Source organism: Mobula birostris, chromosome 4 (genome assembly GCF_030028105.1).
Source record: "Mobula birostris isolate sMobBir1 chromosome 4, sMobBir1.hap1, whole genome shotgun sequence".
Lineage (NCBI taxonomy): Eukaryota > Metazoa > Chordata > Chondrichthyes > Myliobatiformes > Myliobatidae > Mobula > Mobula birostris.
In genome coordinates this window covers 98,809,372-98,829,081 of record NC_092373.1, presented here as the reverse complement: position 1 = coordinate 98,829,081, position 19,710 = coordinate 98,809,372, and the positions used below count along the sequence as shown (strand labels likewise).

Genomic DNA, 19,710 nt, shown 5'->3' with positions numbered 1-19,710 from the left:
TACCGAAGAGAAGTATTCATTGAGGACCTCACTCACTTCCACAGCTTCCAGGCACATCTTCCCACCTTTATCTCTAATCGGTCCTATCTTCACTCCTGTCATCCTTCTTTTCTTCACATAATTGAAGAATGCCTTGGGGATTTCCTTTACCCTACTTGCCAAGGCTTTCTCATGCCCCCTCCTTGCTCTTTACAGCCCCTTCTTAAGCTCCTTTTTTGCTTCCCTATATTCCTTAATAGACCCATCTGATCCTTGCTTTCTAAACCTCATGTATGCTGCCTTCTTCCACCTGACTAGATTTTCCACCTCACTTGTCACCCATGGTTCCTTCACCCTACGATTCTTTGTCTTCCTCACTGGGACAAATTTATCCCTAACATCCTGCAAGAGATCTCTAAACATCGACCACATGTCCATAGTACATTTCCCTGCAAAAACATCATCCCAATTCACACCCGCAAGTTCTAGCCTTATAGCCTCATAATTTGCCCTTCCCCAATTAAAAATTTTCCTGTCCTCTCTGATTCTATCCTTTTCCATGATAATGCTAAAGGCCAGGGAGCGGTGGTCACTGTCCCCCAGATGCTCACCCACTGAGAGATCTGTGACCTGACCCAGTTCATTACCAAGTACTAGATCTAGTATGGCATTCCCCCGGTCGGCCTGTCCACATACTGTGACGGGAATCCCTCCTGGACACACTTAACAAACTCTGCCCCATCTAAACCCTTGGAACTAACCAGATGCCTGGGGAATATTCCGTCAGGCCCCGGGGACTTATCCATCCTAATGTATTTTAACAACTCCAACACTATAAAAAACACCCAGTAGAGTTATTGACCCCTTCCTATTCCTAACATCCACCCACAGAGACTCTGTAGACAATTCCTCCATGACTTCCTCACTTATAATTGTGTAGCTAAGTACAGATCCAATGTCATATTTAAATTTGATGATGACACTGCTGTTGTTGGTCAAATCAAAGGTGGTAACAAATCACAATATATGAAGGAGATTAAAAATCTGGTTGAATAATGCCACCACAACAATCCCTAACTCGATGTCAGCAAGACCAAGGAGCTTATCATCAATTACAGCAGGATGAGCCAATCCTCATTAAGGGATCAGAGGTGAAGAGAGTGAGTAACATTAAATTCCTTGATGTAATATTTGAGGATCTGTCCCAGAAACGGCATACAAGTACCATCACAAATAAAGTACTACAGCACATCTACTTTCTTCAAAGTTTACATAAATTTGGAATGTTGACAAACTTATTGGAACACACACAGAATGCTGGAGGAACTCATCAGACCAGGCAGCATCTATGGAAAAGTGTATGTTTTGGGCTGAGTCTGATGAATTGTCTTGGCCCAAAATGTTGACTGTACCTTTTTCCTGGTCTGCTGAGTTTATTAGAACATAAGAACATAAGAAATAGGAGCAGGAGTAGGCCATCCAGCCCATTGAGCCTGCCCCGCCATTCAATGAGATTATGGCTGATCTGTCTGTAAACTCAGCTCTATCTACCTGCCTTTTCCCCATAACCCTTAATTCCCTTACTATGTAAAAATCTATCTGTTTCTTAAATATATTTAGTGAGGAAGCCTCAACTGCTTCCCTGGGCAGAGAATTCCACAGATTCACCACTCTCTGGGAAAAACAATTTCTCCTCATCTCTGTCCTAAGTCTTTTCCTCTGAATCTTGAGGCAATGTCCCCTAGTTCTAGTCTCACCTACCAATGGAAACAACTTTCCTACTTCTATCTTATCTATCCCTTTCAAAATTTTGTATGTTTCTATAAGATTGCCTCTCATTCTTCTGAACTCCAAAGAGTATAGTCCCAGGCGACTCAATCCCACCTCATAGGTTAACCCCTTCATCCCTGGAATCAACCTGGTGAACATCCTCTGCTCTGCCTCCAAAGCCAGTATATCTTTCCTCAGGTATGGAGACCAGAACTGCACACAGTACTCCAGGTGCAGCCTCACCAGTACCCTGTATAGTTGCAGCATAACCTCCCTGCTCTTGAATTCAATGCCTTTAGCAATGAAGGCCAACATTCCATTTGCCTTTTTAATAACCTGTTGTACCCGCAAGCCAACTTTTTGCGATTCATGGACAAGTACTCCCAAGTCCCTCTGCACAACAGCATGCTGCAATCTTTCACCATTTAAATAATAATCTGCTCTTCTATTATTCCTTCCAAAGTGGATGATCTCGCATTTACCAACATTGTATTCCATCTGCCAGACCTTGGCCCACTCATAGCGCAGGTCTTTATATTTGGCAAGGTACACCATCAGGGCCAGATACTGCTCGTAGATTCATCCTCCTGAAGGTTGCTAGCACATTTGCTTCAGAGACATTGTGAGCAGCAGGAGTTCATTATGGTTCTTCCACGTTTTGATGGTCAAAGTGAACACAGAAGATATTGAGCTCATGTGGAAGCAAAGCCCTGCTGATGCCTATGTCGCTTAATGATATTGTGGGCATCACTGAGTCGTGGCTGACAGGAGATTATAGCTGGGAGCTTAACATCCAAAGATACACATTGTATCAAAAAGACAGGCAGGTAGGCAGAGGGGGTGGCGTGGCTCTGTTGGTAAGGAACTAAAATTAAACTCTTAGAAAGATCAGGTGTAGAGTCTTTATGGATAGAGTTAAGACAACAAACTTTGTAAATACAAAAGGAGAGAAATGATAATAATAAATAAACAATAAATATCAAGGACCTGAGATGAAGAGTCCTTGAAAGTGAATCCATAGATTATGGGAACATTTCGATGATGGGACAAGTGAAGTTATCCTCTTTGGTTCAAGAGCCTGATAGTTCAGGGGTGATAACTGTTCCTGAACCTAGTGGAGTGAGTCATGAAGCTCTTGTACCTTCTGATGGCAACAGCAATACGAGAGCATGACCTGTGTGGTAGTGGTATGTGATGATGGATTCTAATTTCCAGCGACAATGCTTCGTGCAGATGTGGTCCATGGTGGGGAGGGTTAATCTGTGATGGACTGGGCTGTACCCACTACAATTTGTAGGATTTTCTATTCATGTGCATTGGTGTTTCCATACCAGGCTACGATGTCAACATACTCCCTAGCACACATCTGTAGAAGTTTGTCAAAGTTTTAGATATCATGCTAAATCTTCACAAACTCTTAAAGGAGCAGAGGTGATGCCATGCTTTCTTCGTAATTGCTCCTCCTAAAGTTAGTAATCAGCTCCTTGGTCTTGCTGACATTGAGTAAGAGGTTGTTGTGGCACCACTCAGCCAAAATTTCAATCTGCCTCCTACATACTGATTTGTCACCACATTTGATTCGGCCTACAACAATGGTGTCATCAGCAAACTTGAATATTGTCGTGGTCCGGATCGGGGTCCCTTTAAATTTACCTTGTTTGTGTTACGATCCGGAACATTGATTCCCTGTTTTCCCGTGTCTCTCGACTTTGGTGATTAAAGGCAATTAACGCTCGGCTGAACCGGTAGTTTATAGTCTTCGACTTTCAGTCGTTCAGTGCAGGTGTGTCTGCAAAGTCTTCTAAGGTACGGTGTGCCGATGTCATCTGGCCGGAGCAAACCTTGTCTCCGCCCAAGGCGAGTGCCGGTAATTTGCCTCTTCCTCACCGGAGCAATCCTGTCCAGTTACCTCGCCAAAGCGAGCCTGCAAAGTTTCCTCACCGAGGTGGGTCCGTCAGTTAACCCGCCAGAGGGAATCAAGAACCGCTGTCTACTGTTCCCGGGCCGAGTCGAGAACTCGCCACTACCCGGAGGCTCCAAGTCAAGTCCTGGCTCCAGCGGCATTCTAGCACCAAGTCAAGTCCTGGTCCTGGTGACATTCTAGCAGCAAGTCAAGTCCTGTCCTCGGCGGCATTCTAGCAACAAGTCAAGTCCTGGCCCTGGTGACATTCTAGCACCAAGTCAAGTCCTGGCCCTGGCAGTCTGTGATTCCTGTCCTACCCCCTTGGCTGAATCCCTTTTCTGCCCCTCTCGCCTCTAGCCCTCGTCTGCAGCCCCCACCTGCACTTCGGTCTAGTTCCATCGCCGGAGCTAGATAGGTACTGTCTGGTGTTCATTTGTGTTGGTCTTGTCTTGTCTTGTCCTCGCCTCCGTGGGTAAGTCATGCCGTCTTGCCATTGCTCCACGGGGGGTCATATTTTGTCTTGTCTGGTCCTTGCCTCCATGGGGTAAGTCAGGCTGTCTTGCCGTTGCCTCGCGGGGAGTCATGTCTTGTCTTGTCTTGTCCTTGCCTCTGTGGGGTAGGTCAGGCCATCTTGCCATTGTCCCGCGGGGGGTCATGTTCTGTCTTGTCTTGTCCTCGCCTCCATGGGGTAAGTCAGGCCGTCTTGCCGTTGCCCCGCGGAGGGTCATGAGTCCCGGCCCTATGTCCTGTACTCAAAGAGGGGTCCCGGCTCTCTGTTCTGCGTGTGAGTCCCAGCCCTATGTCCTGTACCCAAGGAGGGGTCCCGACTCTGTGTTCTGTGTATGTGTCCATGGTTCCATGTACCTGCTCTCCTGAGACCGAGGCTCTGTGTTCCCATGTTCCTTCTCTCCCTAGCCCATGTCATGTCCATGCCTGGTTCTGGGGTCTGAGCCTGAGGCAAGACCCAGGTACTGGGTCCTTGCCCAGTCTCGGGCTCGGAGTCCATACCCTAGCCTCTTCATGTCTCCTCTAGCTCTGGGAGCCGATTCCGGGTCCTAGCCCAGACCCTTGGTCCCGGTCCAGTCATTGTCCTCTGTCATTGTCCAGTTCGCTACTCCTGCTCCTGCCTGGCTCTCCTGATATCGAACAATAAACTAAATTTAATTAACCTCACAAGATGTGTCTTGCATTTGGGTCCACCCTTGCTCCCTATGCCCCCGCCATTGTGACAAATATGGCATTGGATGTAACTGTTACTGGACAACAGTCAGTGAGGCAGGTTACTACATTCTTCTTAGAGACTAGTATAAATGAAGTCTGCTTGAATCAGGTGGGTATCTCAGACTGCCAAAACAAAACGTTAAAGACCTCAGCAAACACTTCAGCTGATTAATCAGCGCAGGTCTTTATATTTGGCAAGGTACACCATCAGGGCCAGATACTGTTCGTGGATTCAGCCTCCTGAAGGTTGCTAGCACATTTGCTTCAGAGACATTGTGCGCAGCAGGAGTTCATTATGGTTCTTCCACGTTTTGATGGTCAAAGTGGACATAGAAGATGTTGAGCTCATGTGGAAGCAAAGCCCTGTTGTTGCCTATATCACTTAATTTTACTTCATAAGAGCTGATATCATTCAATTTCAGGCACAACTGTCAAGCATCCTTTGTTGATTCAAGTTTAGTTTAGAATAGCCACTTCACCCATGTGATGGCTTTCCAGAGATTGTACCTGGACCTCTTGTAACTTTCTTGGTCACATTGGGATAGATTGCAGGTAGAGTGCAATTGGAAAAATCAGTTTTGTGCTGCATCTAAAAAGAGAGAAAAGAGAGCTTATGTGATGGCTTCTTATGGCAGCCTGTGGTTTAGCTTACTAGAGGAAAGGCTATTCTGGATTGGTTGTTGTGTAATGAACCAGATTGGATTAGGATGGCAGTAGATGATGAGACTAAACTCAGGTTGGAGGAGCAACACCTCATATACCGTCTAGGTAGTCTCTAGCCCCTTGGTATGAACATAGAATTCTCCAACTTCCAGTAATTCCCTCCCCCTCCCTTCCCCTATCCCTATGTCACTCTGCCCCCTCCCCCAGCTGCCTACCACCTCCTTCTTGGTTCCACCTCCTAATACTACCCATTGTGTTTTCCCGTATTGTTTCTTCACCTTTCCTGTCTATCACCTCCCTGCCTCCCTTCCCCCACCTCTTTACCTTTCCCCTTACTGGTTTTTCACCTGGAACCTACCAGCCTTCTCCTTCCCACCTTCCCCCTACCTTCTTTATAGGGCCTCTGCCCCTTCCCTCTACAGCCCTGAAGAAGGGTTCCGGCCCGAAACGTCGACCGATCTTTTCCACGGATGCTGCCCGACCTGCTGAGTTCCTCCAGCATGTTGCGAGACCACTGATTCTATTGGATCAGCTGAATATTTCCAGCGTTTTCCGTTTTTATTTCAAAACTCCCCTGCAATTCCGAAAGAATTTCCTGCATTGTAGTTCTCCTCTTAAGATCTGCTTTCAGAGATCCCACCTACTGAGGTAAATGCCAGCAGCTACAAGGGTTTTCAGCACAACGACAATGTTATGCTGAATCCAACCATGCCAGCTAAGTGCAACATTACATAGTTTTGCACTTTGCAGCTGACATTCTTGAACATGATGTGTCTTCCATAAACACCATTACAGTGACTAATTAATGCCATGAACATGTAGTAATGCATATCCACTTTGCTTGCTCCTGTGGGCTCTGGAATCAGTGGCTGAGTCTCCCCTTCTTGGGAATGGAGTCTGAGTGACTTCCCTAATGCAGCAGTGAGCAGCAAACTGTGAGATGTGGCAGAGGCCAGGAATGGTCCTGAGGTCAAGAAACTGAGAATAAATCCCAATCATAACCCTGACCTTTGTTGAATAGAAGGTGAAATTATGTGTGAAGAGGTGGCTTCGTGAGTTTACAGGAGATCACAAACCTCAGTGTATGTTGTCCCCTCTAAGTAGCTCACCCATAACTCCTCCCATTCCCCATACATCCACACTTGCCCCATCTTCTTGTTGCCTTAATAGTGATAGAACTCCTCTTGTTCTTACCTATCATTTCATCAGCCTCCACATCCAACACATCATCCTCTGCAACTTCCACCATCTCCAAAGGGATCCCACCACCAAACCTATCTTTACCTACACCCCAACCCCACTTTACACAGGGATTGCTTCTCCTGTGATTCCCTTGTCCATTCATACCTCCCTCCCAGGATTTATCCCTGTAAGTGGCCCAAGTGCCACACCTGTCCACCCACCTCCTTTCTCACCTTCATTCAGGGCCATAAGCAGGACTTCCCAGTGGCCAAATATTTTAATTCCAATCACTATTCCTATTTCTGATATGTTGGTCCATTGTCTCCTCTTGTGCCAAGATGAGGCCACCCTCAGGATGGAGGAACAACACATTACATTTCCTCTGGGTAGCCTCTAACCTAATGGCATGAGTATCGATTTCTCATTTCGGTAAACAGAATTTATCCTCCTCTCCTCTATTCCCCATTCTGAGCTCTTAACTCTTCTTACCTGCCTATCACTTCCCCCTGGGCCCCCTCCTTTCTCGCATAGTCCACTCTCTTCTCCTATCAGATTTCTACTACTCTAGCCCTTCACCTTTCCTACCCACCTGGCTTCACCTATCCTCTTCCAGCTAGTCTCCTTCCCCTCCAATCACCTTTTTATTCTGTTGCCTTCCCCCTTCCTTCTCCCGAAGAAGGATCTTGGCCTGAAACATCAACTATCTATTCATTTCCATAGATGTTGCCTGAGCTGCTGAGTTCCTTCAGTATTTTGTGTGCTTTCCTTTAAGTAGTTTTTCCAGTTTTGGAGGGGTTAATAAACTTGGTTCTTGTGACTAAGTAGTAACTATCAGCTAACAGACCAGTGAAGTTTAAAATTTCACTCCAAATGAATATTCCATATTGCTCTGCTGTCAATATAATTCAGGGATACTTTGTGCCAGAGAAAGATGGCAGAGAAAGTGAACCCTGCGGAGATATCAGAATCAGATTTCCTGGAAATGTGTGCAACATTATGTTGGTTATTAACTGAACCATTTCTGAAGCTGTGCAAATGAATTTTTAGTTTGTATTGGCATTATTTTGTTATTTCAAAGATGAGCTGAGGAATCATCTCTGGTTTTGTCCAACATTTATCCCCCATTGTTCCTTACTAAACAAAACAGATTATCTGCAACATCACTGCTTACTGGAGTTTGTTGTACAATCTGACTGCCTCATATCCACATTATCGCGATGACTATTCTTCACCATTTTTCATTGTTTCTAAAGGGCTTGGGATATCGGGGGGGGGGGGTGTGGGTGTATAATTCACTCAAAAATATCTAAAACTTTCTTAATCCTGCATTGTTGGTGTAAACCCCAAAGTCAATATGCCACTGCCTAACTTTATTAATGAATAAACTGGATACAGCTTCCCAATGTTCTACTACCTGCTGCCTAGACCTTCTCATCTTCCATCTATCAAAAAGCGGCTTCTTTGGTTTTTTTTAAATGGTTTTCTTTGCAACTCGGGAAGTCTCCTTGGAAGCAAGGAGTACCAGATGGCATGGATGCAAGTTATAAAACTTTCAACACATGCTCTGAAGAAAGTTAAACTCTCTGCATAACATGGGGAGATTTTAAAGACTCTCCCTGTGTCAAAATAGACATACAGACAAACTCACAACAAAGTGCACTTCCTCTGCAAAGGAAATACATATTAACCAGCCTCTTCTCTGCAGATTCTGATCACAGTACAATAGTGACAGAGTAGAGGCATATAATGAAGTGATTAATTCTCCATTTGTCACTTTGAATGACTATGTCTGCTACTTTGGCAAGCCTGCAATATTGTGATTAATTTTCTATTGTCATATTGAGTGATTGCACCTGGAATCTCTGCCCATTTTCCTTACGTTATTTTGAATAATTGAGCTGATGCAAAGTGGCATAATTTTTTAAAACAGATATTGTAATACAAGAAGCACATGGAAATGCTGAGAGATTATCAGCTCCCTCAATGGATTATAGGTGCAAATCAAATATCAATCAACTTTATGGAAAAATTATTAAGAATTAATCACAATTGTGGTGTACACAATTATTGCTTGTAGATGGTACCAAGTGCTCTTGTTATTGTTGATGGAATACGCTGCTTTCACTTTATGCTGGGATAGATCACATCTGTTACACAGCACTCTCTGTTCTTGGATTGTCTTTATGATACAATCCCTTTCATTTCAAGGAGATAATGGCAATGCAAAACATAAAGAAAAGCAGTGAATTGAAGGGTGCCCCTGAAGGCTTTGGAACTTGATGCAAATCAGGAGAACAGGTCCTCAGAAGCAATGGATTAACATAGAAATTTCATGGATCTGGGTGCAAGAGCCAAAATATTGCTAATACTATCAAAGGATGCAGGCAGAAACCATCAGTGTCTGTGTGAAAGTTGTGTGCTGTATTTGCTGCACACTATACTGTGCTATACATGCTCAAAATTAAACAGCGATGGAATGAAATACTGTGCAAAGCACCTACTAAGGCATTTATCAGTGGTTATTTCTACTAAGCCAAGCACAAATGATGCATTGAAAAAATTAGTGGCCTCATATATTAAAGGCACCAGTATTTACTGTAGTTGGGAGTTTGTGTGGCTTTGTTTCCCATTTCTTTTTCACATAGTACAATCTATCATATCCTCTTGGGTAGAGAGAAGATTTTATGGCACTAATCAAAGAACCTGAGATTTCTACCAATATTTATGAATCAAATATTCATGGAATATATCAAAGAATTATTTCTGTCATTTGTGTGACTCTTCTGTTACATATACTCTTTTGTTCTTTTGCCAACTAGCTTAAATTTGAATCCTCTGGTTCTAACCCTCATGTGAATGAAAACTATTTCTCCTATATATTCATTCAAATTCATTCATCATCTTAAGGTTACCTCTAGAATCTGACCTTGATCTTCCCCACTCTCTCCCACTATTGCCAACCAACCTGTCCAAAGTTTGTCATCTCATCAGAGAGAGTGTGCGTGAGTGAAAGAGAAAGAGAGAAAGAGAGAGAGAGATAGATGAAAAGAATGATGAGAGAGGGTGCATACTATGGATAAAAGGTGAGAGAGCAAATCAGTTTAAAATTATAGCTTTTTTATCAGAATGCATAAAGTAGGCACAGCTGAATAATTAAAAACATGACGCCAAAAAAAACATAGTGCTGCTTCACTGCTTGACTAGCAACATAGAAACCTGGACTGATGGTTCAGAGATGAGTTTAATTCCCAATTTTATTTAACAATTAAATTTTGAATAAACTGTAACTTAATGGTGATTATAATACTACTGTATTAAAACCAAATTAGCTCACACTGTCCTTCAGGGAAGGAAAGAAACTCACTGTCCATACCAGATCTCCCAACTAATGTCTTTACAGTTGACAATGAATTACTTTCGGAGGCAGATGACCAAAGCATTTGATCTGAGGGAAACAGGGAAAGATAACTGAGGCTACAATGGTGGTGCAGAGGAAGTAGTCAAATTACTGACCACCAAATCAGTGACTTGGATTAACTATCCAGAGGCCAGAGTTCAAATGCTACTATGGCAATTTTGTAAGTTGTGATACGGAATTTTAGTTAGGTTGACAGAATTGCTGTAAAAGCCCATTTAGTTTACAAATGCCCTTAGAAGAATAATTCTGCTGTCCCTTTTTGGTCTAGCCTGCATGTGACTCCAGATCAGCTACAAAAATATCATTTTGGCCACACATTTTTTTACCATCAGGTTCTCAAGGAGCAATTCTGTAAATGAATGAAAACAGGAGATGTGATTGGTTGGTAACCAATTTGGGAATTAAATGTTGCAGGATACTTGTAGTCGAGATCAGGAATTCACTGGCAGAGGACATATTGGAATAGAGACAATCATTATTGTTTAAGCGATAGATAGGTATTTAAATAGACAAGAACATGGCTGGAGAGTGGGCAAATGGGATTAGTGTGGATGGGCAAAAAAGGTCAACATGGTCATGTTTCAGTGCTCTTTGACTAAACGACCCTATGACCCTATGGTCAAACAGCATGGACGTGTGGAAACCTTAACTCAGAAGAACATGAAGTAGAATCAGTTTGCCTCGAGGGAAGGAGAGACAACAACAATAAACATTTCTACTGGTAATTTACAGCATGTGTTAAAACTTATAAACAATATCGTGTAGAATATTAATCATAAAAAGCTCATAAGACAGCAAATATAATAATTATGAAGGCTTCATGTAGACCGGGCAGATGAAGCTGGCAGAAGTAATTTGCAGCTTGAGCCTCACAGATGCATTGAAATAAGTTTCCAAAAGTAATTATGCCATACAGCTGAAAAGTCGATAAAGTACTGTAGATTTATGCTTATGCCATAACACAAGACTAAGTAACAATCATACAGAGAGTGATCATCTGTAGAAATGATCAGAGTCTGTTTGAATTTTACATCAAATTCAGGTGAATTGTATTTCAAAGCTTCAAAGTTTCAAAGTAAAATTTATTATCAGAGTACATACATGTTACCACATACAACCCTGAGATTCTTTTTCCTGCAGGCATACTCAGCAAATCTATAGAATGGTAGTTGTAAACAGGATCAATGAAAGAGCAAGAGCTTAGAAGACAACAAACTGTACAAATGCAAATATAAATAAATAGCAATAGATAATGAGAGCATGAAATACTGTAACATGATAAAGAGTCCTTAATGTGAGATCGCTTGTCATGGGAATATTTCAGTAGATGGGTGTAGTTCTCTTCTTTTGATCAAGAGCCTGATGGTTTAGGGGTAGTAGCTGTTCTTGAACCTTGTTTCAGTCTGAAATGAGAGTTTTAACTTGAATACAACTAACTGGATAGGTTCAAATATTGTTTGAAAAGTACAAAGTTAGTAGAATGAAGGATTGGATTAGACAACATTACAATAGGTTAACAATCAAAGACATTGAATGAGATAGTTTTTTAAACATCTGTACTGTTTTGCTATAAAACCTTTTATGGGAAATTGTTCCTTCTGTGTTCGAGAACAGTCTTACTTTGAAAAGAAAGCTCTGCAGTTTGTTAGACTTTGCAGTCAATTTGAAGTTGACACAGATTTTGCAATCAACAGAAATGATAAAAGGCTGATAAAGTTTGGGATGAAATTGAGACTAAGTTAACTAGACACAAAACTTCTACAAAAAGGAACCCAGTAGCAATGGAAATGTGGAGCAACACGCAATCTGCTGGAGGAATTCAATGGGTGAATTAGTATCGGTGAGTGGAAAAGAATTGTACACTCAGGCTTCATTTCAGCATTGGCTTGCTGAGTTCCTCTAGCAGATCCAGCAGCTGCCCTCAATAAGGGTCTCAGATGGAAATGCCAACTATCTATTCATTTCCATAGATGTTGCCTGACCTGCTGTGTTCCTCCAGCACTTTGTATGTGTTGCTCTGGATTTTCAGTGGCTCAACTTAATATCATAGAATGTATACAACCTGAAATCCTTACTCTTCACAGACGTCCATGAAACAGAGAGAAAGAAACCCAAAAGAATGACTGACAGAAAACGTTAGAACCCAAAGCCCTTCCTCTCCACCCCCCCCCACTTGCTCCAGTAAAAACATCAGCCCCACCACCCACTTATAAGTAAAAGCAAAGCCCTCAGGGGTCATGATCTAGAATGCATCAAAAGCTACTGTCCATTCCAAAGCTTCAACATCTCAGAAAAGCCCTCTTTCTCACTAGCAAGGGACAGAGAGATATTGCTCCTGCCACTGCGAGAGGGAGATAACAGCTCGCTGTTTCAGTGTTACAACCTGCAGCATCACTTATTCGAGTTCCCCCCGACCGACTCATCAGCCAGCAGACTCTCACTCACTATCGAGAGAGAGAGAGAGAGAGAGATCGTTCTAGAGCAGAGGCCTTCTATAGCTGTGCCCAATGGGTTGCCCACAGGCCCACACTCTGAAGGTGCACATCTTCCAGGCTCCTGGATATACTGAGATGCCAGGCCACCCGGTGAGTTCTGAGAGCGAGAGCCCACTGCTTGTGAAGAATATTGTTTTAGCACAGCTGTGGATCACAGATGCTGACGGGACCCCAGCCACCTTGTAAAGGAAACAAGAGATGTGAGAAGAGGAGTTTCAAACTGTTTCATGGACTGACTGGAAGAAATCGCCCAGGACTGCAAAAACCTCTGGCACCATCTTTAGCTCATCCCCTCTGCAGACTTTCTCGTGTTTATGATCTTCACTCCCAAGGAAACATGGAGCCCTGAGTAGCAGAGGCAAAAGAGATCATTATGGGAAATAATGAGATAGCTGGGGTATTTAACAAAAGTTTTGTCATTGATTTTACAGCAGAGGATGCAAAAAGGAGACCATAAGGATCTCACTCTGAGTGGTGTAAAAAGACTGGAGAAATTAAGGGAAGTGAATACCTACAGTAGTATAAATCCTATAGTCTACATCTGGGCTTCCGTGGGAAAAAGGTACCAGGTTTCCCCCGCCATCCGAAGGTAGAGCATTCCTATGAAACGGTTCATAAGCTGGAATGTCCTAAAGCTAAGAAGCAATTACCATTAATTTATATGGGAAAAATTTGTGAGCGTTCGCAGACCCAAAAATAACCTACCAAATCATGCCAAATTACACATAAAACCTAAAATAACAGCAACATATAGTAAAAGCAGGATTGATATAATGAATATACAGCCTATATAAAGTAGAAATACTTTATCACAATCATTGCCGCACTGTTCTCCGTAGCAAAAATCTCACGCAAGCGCTTTCGGCAGAAACATGGCACAAGCGTCGTCGGCAAAAACACGGCGCAAGCGCTCTCCAGTAACCTTTAAGCTATGAAGCTGCCAAATCATACCAAATAACTCATAAAAATACACAGCTGATGTAAAGTAGAAATAATGTATGTACAGTGTAGTATCACTTACGGGAATTGGGAAGACATTGAGCACACTGATGATGGTGTGTTAGGCTGAGTCGTCGGAGGTGGGGTGGTAGGGTGGTGCAGTGGCCCCCACCCTCCGGGCAGCGAACTGATACCAATCTGCGAAGTGTGCTGTGGTACAGCAGTGGCCAGAATGCACCCAGCACATCTTTAAGAAAAAAGCCGAAACAAACAAGCTAATTAATTAGGTGCCGCCCGGCACGTAAATGTCGGCCCAGATCAGAGGCAACGCAATTGGCAATCGCCTCTGATCTGGGCCGACATTTACATGCCGGGCGGCACCTAACTAATTAGCTTGTTTATTTCGGCTTTTTTCTTAAAGATGTGCTGGGTGCGTCCCAGCTACCGCTGCATTCTTCGCGGATTGGTACCTGTCCGTGGCCTGGGGATTGGGGTGGTGGGACACTGGGGTGTCATCTCATCGTCATCTGTTTCCATCAGGGCAGGCAGGTCATCTTCTTCTATGTCTGCCTGCCTCGATGTCCAAGGTCAAGGTTTGTCATCTGCTGTGGCTGATATGGAAGGCTTGCTTGACTGCTTAGCCTCGCACATTTTTAGATCATACAGTTCTTCGTAAGCACTCAAACCATCCTGCAAATATGCCCTAAACCGATGTACCCTTTCAAAATTACTTTATCATTGCAGCGAAAATCTCACGCAGTTGCTTCACATTCAGTTCCACTTTTGGTCCGTTCGCTACTGCATTCGGTTTCAATTGTAATCCTTTCCTTTTCCAATTGTATCAGCTCTTCATCTATCAGTTCTTGGTCATGGGATGCCAAAACCTCTTCAACATCATCTTTGTCAGCTTCCACAAGCCAAGCTCACTTTGTCCTTACTTCGTTCACCATGATCAAAACTCTTAATTATGTCTAGTTTTATGCTAAGTGTAACACCCTTATGAGCTCTTTTAGGTTTTTCCGATACCTTAGAACTCATCTTCCAAATGGCTGCTCACAGGCACGTGTTTAAGCAATGCCGGCAAGAATACAGTTCCAAATCTGGGGGAGGAGCTTGGCTGCTCGGGGTGCGTGCAGCTTTTATCGCGCACTGCCTTTCTTTGTAACAGTGAAAACACCTTCTGTTAGCGAAAACAGGGAACTAATGTAGGTCTTTCGTAACAGTGAGGTTTCGTAAAGCGAGCATTCGTAAAGCGGGGGGACCATTGATAATTGATGCCTTGATAATGTACTAAAGTTACAAGATTCAGGAAAGTGACAAATGAAATTAAAATGGTGACAAAAATGTTACTAGTGGGCAATTAAGAGGCCTGGGCCAACAATCCAGAGAAATGAGTTCAAATCCCATCATAGTAGCTGTGAAATTTTGTTGTAATTAATAATGTGGAATTCAAAAGAAGTTTGAGTAATGATATCTACAAAACTATTGGACTGTTATTTGATTCTGTATGACTCACACAGCTTGGATTTAATGTGACTCAGAACACATCACACCTGGTTTGAGTTTTAAACCAGCCAGTAAACCTCTCAGCTGTATCAGAGTTAGAGTGTTAAAACAGAAAGGCAGCCACCTGTCACAAAGCAGAACCCGGAACTCAGGTCAGCAAAACTGGATACTAAAGGATAAGATTTATGCACATTTGGAAGAGCATCACCTGCATAGTGACTGTCAGCATGACTTTGTGCAGGGCAGGTCATACCTTACATCTTGAACGAGTTTTGTTATTAGGTGACAAAGGGGCTTGTTGAAGGTAAGGCTGTGGCTGTTATCTACTTGGACAATAGTAAGACATTTCATCAGATGATAGGTTTACAGCAGGTTGTTTTTGAAGATAAAGGTGTATGAAATTCGGGATGAATGCAAGTTTGGAGTCAGAAATGGCTTGCCAGTAGAAGAGAGGGGTGGAAGGCTGTTATTCTGGCTGGAGATCTATACCAGTAGTGCCTGAAAAGATCAGTGCTGGGAGCTTTGAGTTAAATCTTTTTATTATTATTATATTATTCAAAAATAACACGAGTACATTGAAGTAAGCAACACTTACAATGTCTCAAGGAAAGAAAACATTATTTTAAAGATTGAAAAATTTTGGTGATAATAAAAAAACCCTACTAAGCAGAAAAAGTGAAGGAAAAAAGCCATTAGGTGTACAACCCCGGAGCCATGCGTCATACAAAAAGCTTCTAAAGATAAACATCAAACCACCAGCAAGAAAAAGAAATATACCAAAAATTTACAATTAGATCGTGGAGGAAATCTGTCAATTAACTCAAATGATAATAACGAGCAATTGAACCCCATCTTTTCTGAAAATCAAATAAAGGTTCAAAGGTTCGACTTCTAATTTCTCCAAACTAAGACACAGCGTCACTTGAGAGAACCATTGTGACAAAGTGGGAGCTGACGTATCCTTCTGCTTCAACAAAATGGCCCTCCTAGCTATCAATGTAACAAATGCATGTTGGTCAGACACAGAGATACCATGGATATTTTGAGGAATTATTCCAAAAAGCACAGTTAATTTGTTAGGTTGTAAATTAATTTTAAGTGCTTTAGAAATTGTCGAAAAAACTGACTTCCAGAACTGTTCCAATATAGAACAAGACCAAAACATGTGTGTTAGTGTAGCTATCTCAGTTTTACATCTATCACAATAACTATCAACATTAGGAAATATTTTAGACAGTCTCTCCTTCATCAAATGGTAACGACGTACAATTTTAAATTGAATCAGTGAATGACTAGCACAAATCAAAGAGTTAACCAGCTTTAGAATCCGCGTCCAATCCTCCGTCATAAAAGTCAAAGGGAGCTTTGATACCTTCTGATTTATAGCAATGACTTGGTTGAAAATGTAGATGGTTGATTAGCAAAGTTGTGTATGACATCAAGATTGGTGGAGTTGTATAGAGTGTAAAATACTATCAAAGAGTAGAGTGGGATATAGATCAGTTCTGGATATGGGCAGAGTAGTGACAGATGGAGTTTAATCCAGGCAAGTGTGAGGTATTGTGTTTTGGGAGGCAAAATGAAAGGATAAGGTATACAGAGGATAAGCTATAAAGTTAATGGTAGAACCCTTAATAACATTGATATACTGAGAGAATGTGTGTAGGAGGGGTGAAGGGAAGATGAAGGAAAATAAAAGAGGTTCTATGACAAGTTGAAGGTCAGAAGCATTAAAGGAGATGTTTAATTTCACTAATTACTTCCTGCTTTCCACCCTTAGTGTTCCTTGTTCTGCTAAATATTTCACATCTCTTCTGATTTTATTTCAGATTTCCAGCATCTGCAGTATTTTGATTCCTTCCCCCAAAAATCAAGTAAACATGGGGAAAAAAACATAGAAACATAGAAAACCTACAGCACAATACAGGCTCATTGGCCCACAAAGCTGTGTTGAACATGTCCTTACCTTAGAAATTGCCTGGGGTTACCCATAGTCCTCTATTTCTCTAAGCTCCATGTACCTATCCAGGAGTCTTTTAAACCTCCACCACCATCACTGGCAGCCCATTCCACACTCTCACCACTCTCTGCGTAAAAAAACTTGCCCCTGACATCTCCTCTGTACCTACTTCCAAGCATCTTAAAACTGTGCCCTTTCGTGCGAGCCATTTCAGCCCTGGGAAAAAGCCTCTGATTATCCACATGATCAATGCCTCTCATCATCTTAAACGCCTCTATCAGGTCACCTCTCATCCTCTGTCACTCCAAGAAGAAAAGACTGAGTTCACTCAGCCTATTCTCAAAAGGCATGCTCCCCAATCCAGGCATCATCCTTGTAAATTTCCTCTGCACCCTTTCTATGATTCCCACATCCTATAGTGAGGCAACCAGAACTGAGCACAGTACTCTGACCGGGTCCTATGTAGCTGCAACATTACCTCTCCGCTCTAAAACTCAATTCCACGATTGATGAAAGCCAATGCACCGTATGCCTTCTTAACCATAGAGTCAACCTGCGCAGCAGCTTTGAGTGTCCTATGGACTTTGACCCCAAGATCTCTCTGATCCTCCACACTGCCATGCGTCTTACCATTAATATTATATTCTGCCATCATATTTGACCTACTAGAATGAACCACCTCACATTATCTGGGTTGAACTCCATCTGCTACTTCTCAGCCCAGTTTTGCATTCTATCAATGTCCCGCTATAACTTCTGACAGCCCTCCACACTATCCACAACACCCCCAACCTTTGTGTCATCAGCAAAATTACTAATCCATCCCTCCACTTCCTCATCCAGGTCATTTATAAAAATCACAAAGAGTAGGGGTCACAGAATAGATCCCTGAGGCACACTACTGAGGTCGGTGACCTCTATGCAAAATATGACCCATCTACAACCACTCTGCCTTCTGTGGGCATACCAGTTCTGGATCCACAAAGCAATGACCCCTTGAATCCCATACCTCCTTACCTTCTCAATCAGCCTTGCATGGAGTACCTTATCAAATGCCTTGCTGAAATCCATATACACCACAATTCGATAAAAAGAAGCTGCAGCTGTAGATGAGCAAAGGCGTCTTCATCCTGAGTGTTGCCAATTATTACCTCCACAGGCTTGGTGAATGATAATATTCAAAACTGAGCCTGATAAATTTTCGGACTTCAAAGGAATAAAAAGATGTGGGAATCAGGCAGGAACATGAACTTGACAATGAGAATTAGCAATGATCTTATTGAAATGGGCTGCAGGGTCTATTCTCAGACCTGATGCAGGGTTTCAGCCCAAAATGTCTGCTGTTACCTCCCTCCCATTGATGCTGATTCTGTCCAGAAGATTGTATGTTGCTCCAGATTCCAGCATCGGCAGTCTCTTGTGTTTGCTTGATCGACACATTCTCCTATATTTTATACTCTTGTACTTTCAGGATACGTGGCAGTGAAATCTGGGCCTACTTTCCTGCATCCTTTGAGTCACTGAATCACGCAGCATGGAAACAGGTCATTCAACTTGCATTGTTTGTCCACCAGTGGTCACACTTTTCTGTTCATCCCATCTCCCAGAACTTGGCCCGTAGCCTTCTATGCTGAGGTGATTCAGGTGCTTGTCTAGACACCTCTTAAGTGCTGTCAGTGACTCTCCTTCCAGCTCATTAAAGTACCTGCATTTGGTCTAAGCTACCTCTTCTTAGTGGTCTTGCCAGCTTCACACAGGGTGAGCTGCTTGCACAATTTACCAGCTAATCAAATACTACATACTTCGATTCAAATTTAAGGATGTTTGCTGATTATTCAGTTCTCTACAGAATATAACCTAAGGCAAAGTTACACATTAAAAGGTTTAAAAACCAAAGATAATAAAACCATGCATTTAAGTTTAACCATTGGTTTCAGTTAAAAGCTGTCGTTTATGGCTGCAGGCTAGAACTGTACGTTAGACGTGATTCAAATCAGGAAAAGGAATGAACAATGCACATTCCAAAGTGAATGATGTCAAGAGAAAAACCAAAAGATGCTGCCTACAACTGTATTTAATTTCTTTCACAAGAGGAACAGTGAGATGGATCATTTGCCATTCATTCTTGGTCAGCAGGTCAGAAGAACTCACCAGTGCCTCCAGCTGACTCTTTTGGAATAGAGTCTTGTCGCCACAATAATTTTCTGAAAAAAAAATGGAATAGATTTCCTAAATGTATCCTCTGAGAAAAGCCAATGGACCACACAGTAGACAGAGCCTCTAATGAGTTAATCACTTTAAAAAGTGTTGGAAATGTCTTTCAGTGCGAAGCTGGCTGATGTTACTACAGAACACCACACACTCAGCACAAATCAACAAGCTCCCAAACCTGGATCTGTGTACTTCTCTCTGCAACTGGATCCTTGACTTCCTCTTCGGGAGACCACTGTTAATGCACTTGGAAACAACATTTCTTCCTTGCTGACAATCAACTCTGGCACACTTCAAGGATGCTTACTTAGCCTACTGCTCTACTCTCTCTACACCCGTGACTGTGTCACCAGGCATAGCTCAAAAGTCATCTATAAGTTTCACGATGAAACAACTAATGTTGGCAGAATTTCAGATAATGATGAGGAGGCATACAAGAGTGAGATAGATCAGCTGGTTGAGT

General features: G+C 42.5%; 1 long non-coding RNA gene across 1 annotated transcript in view; it reads right to left on the bottom strand.

The window, feature by feature from the left end:
• LOC140195988 (uncharacterized) overlaps window positions 1-18,782 on the bottom strand; it is a 36,064-nt gene extending 17,282 nt beyond the window's left edge. The window contains exon 1 of the long non-coding RNA XR_011885589.1: window positions 18,054-18,782. This is a non-coding gene — a long non-coding RNA (uncharacterized lncRNA). The remainder of the gene's footprint in view (window positions 1-18,053) is intronic.
• Between the last annotated feature and the right edge of the window lie 928 nt (window positions 18,783-19,710).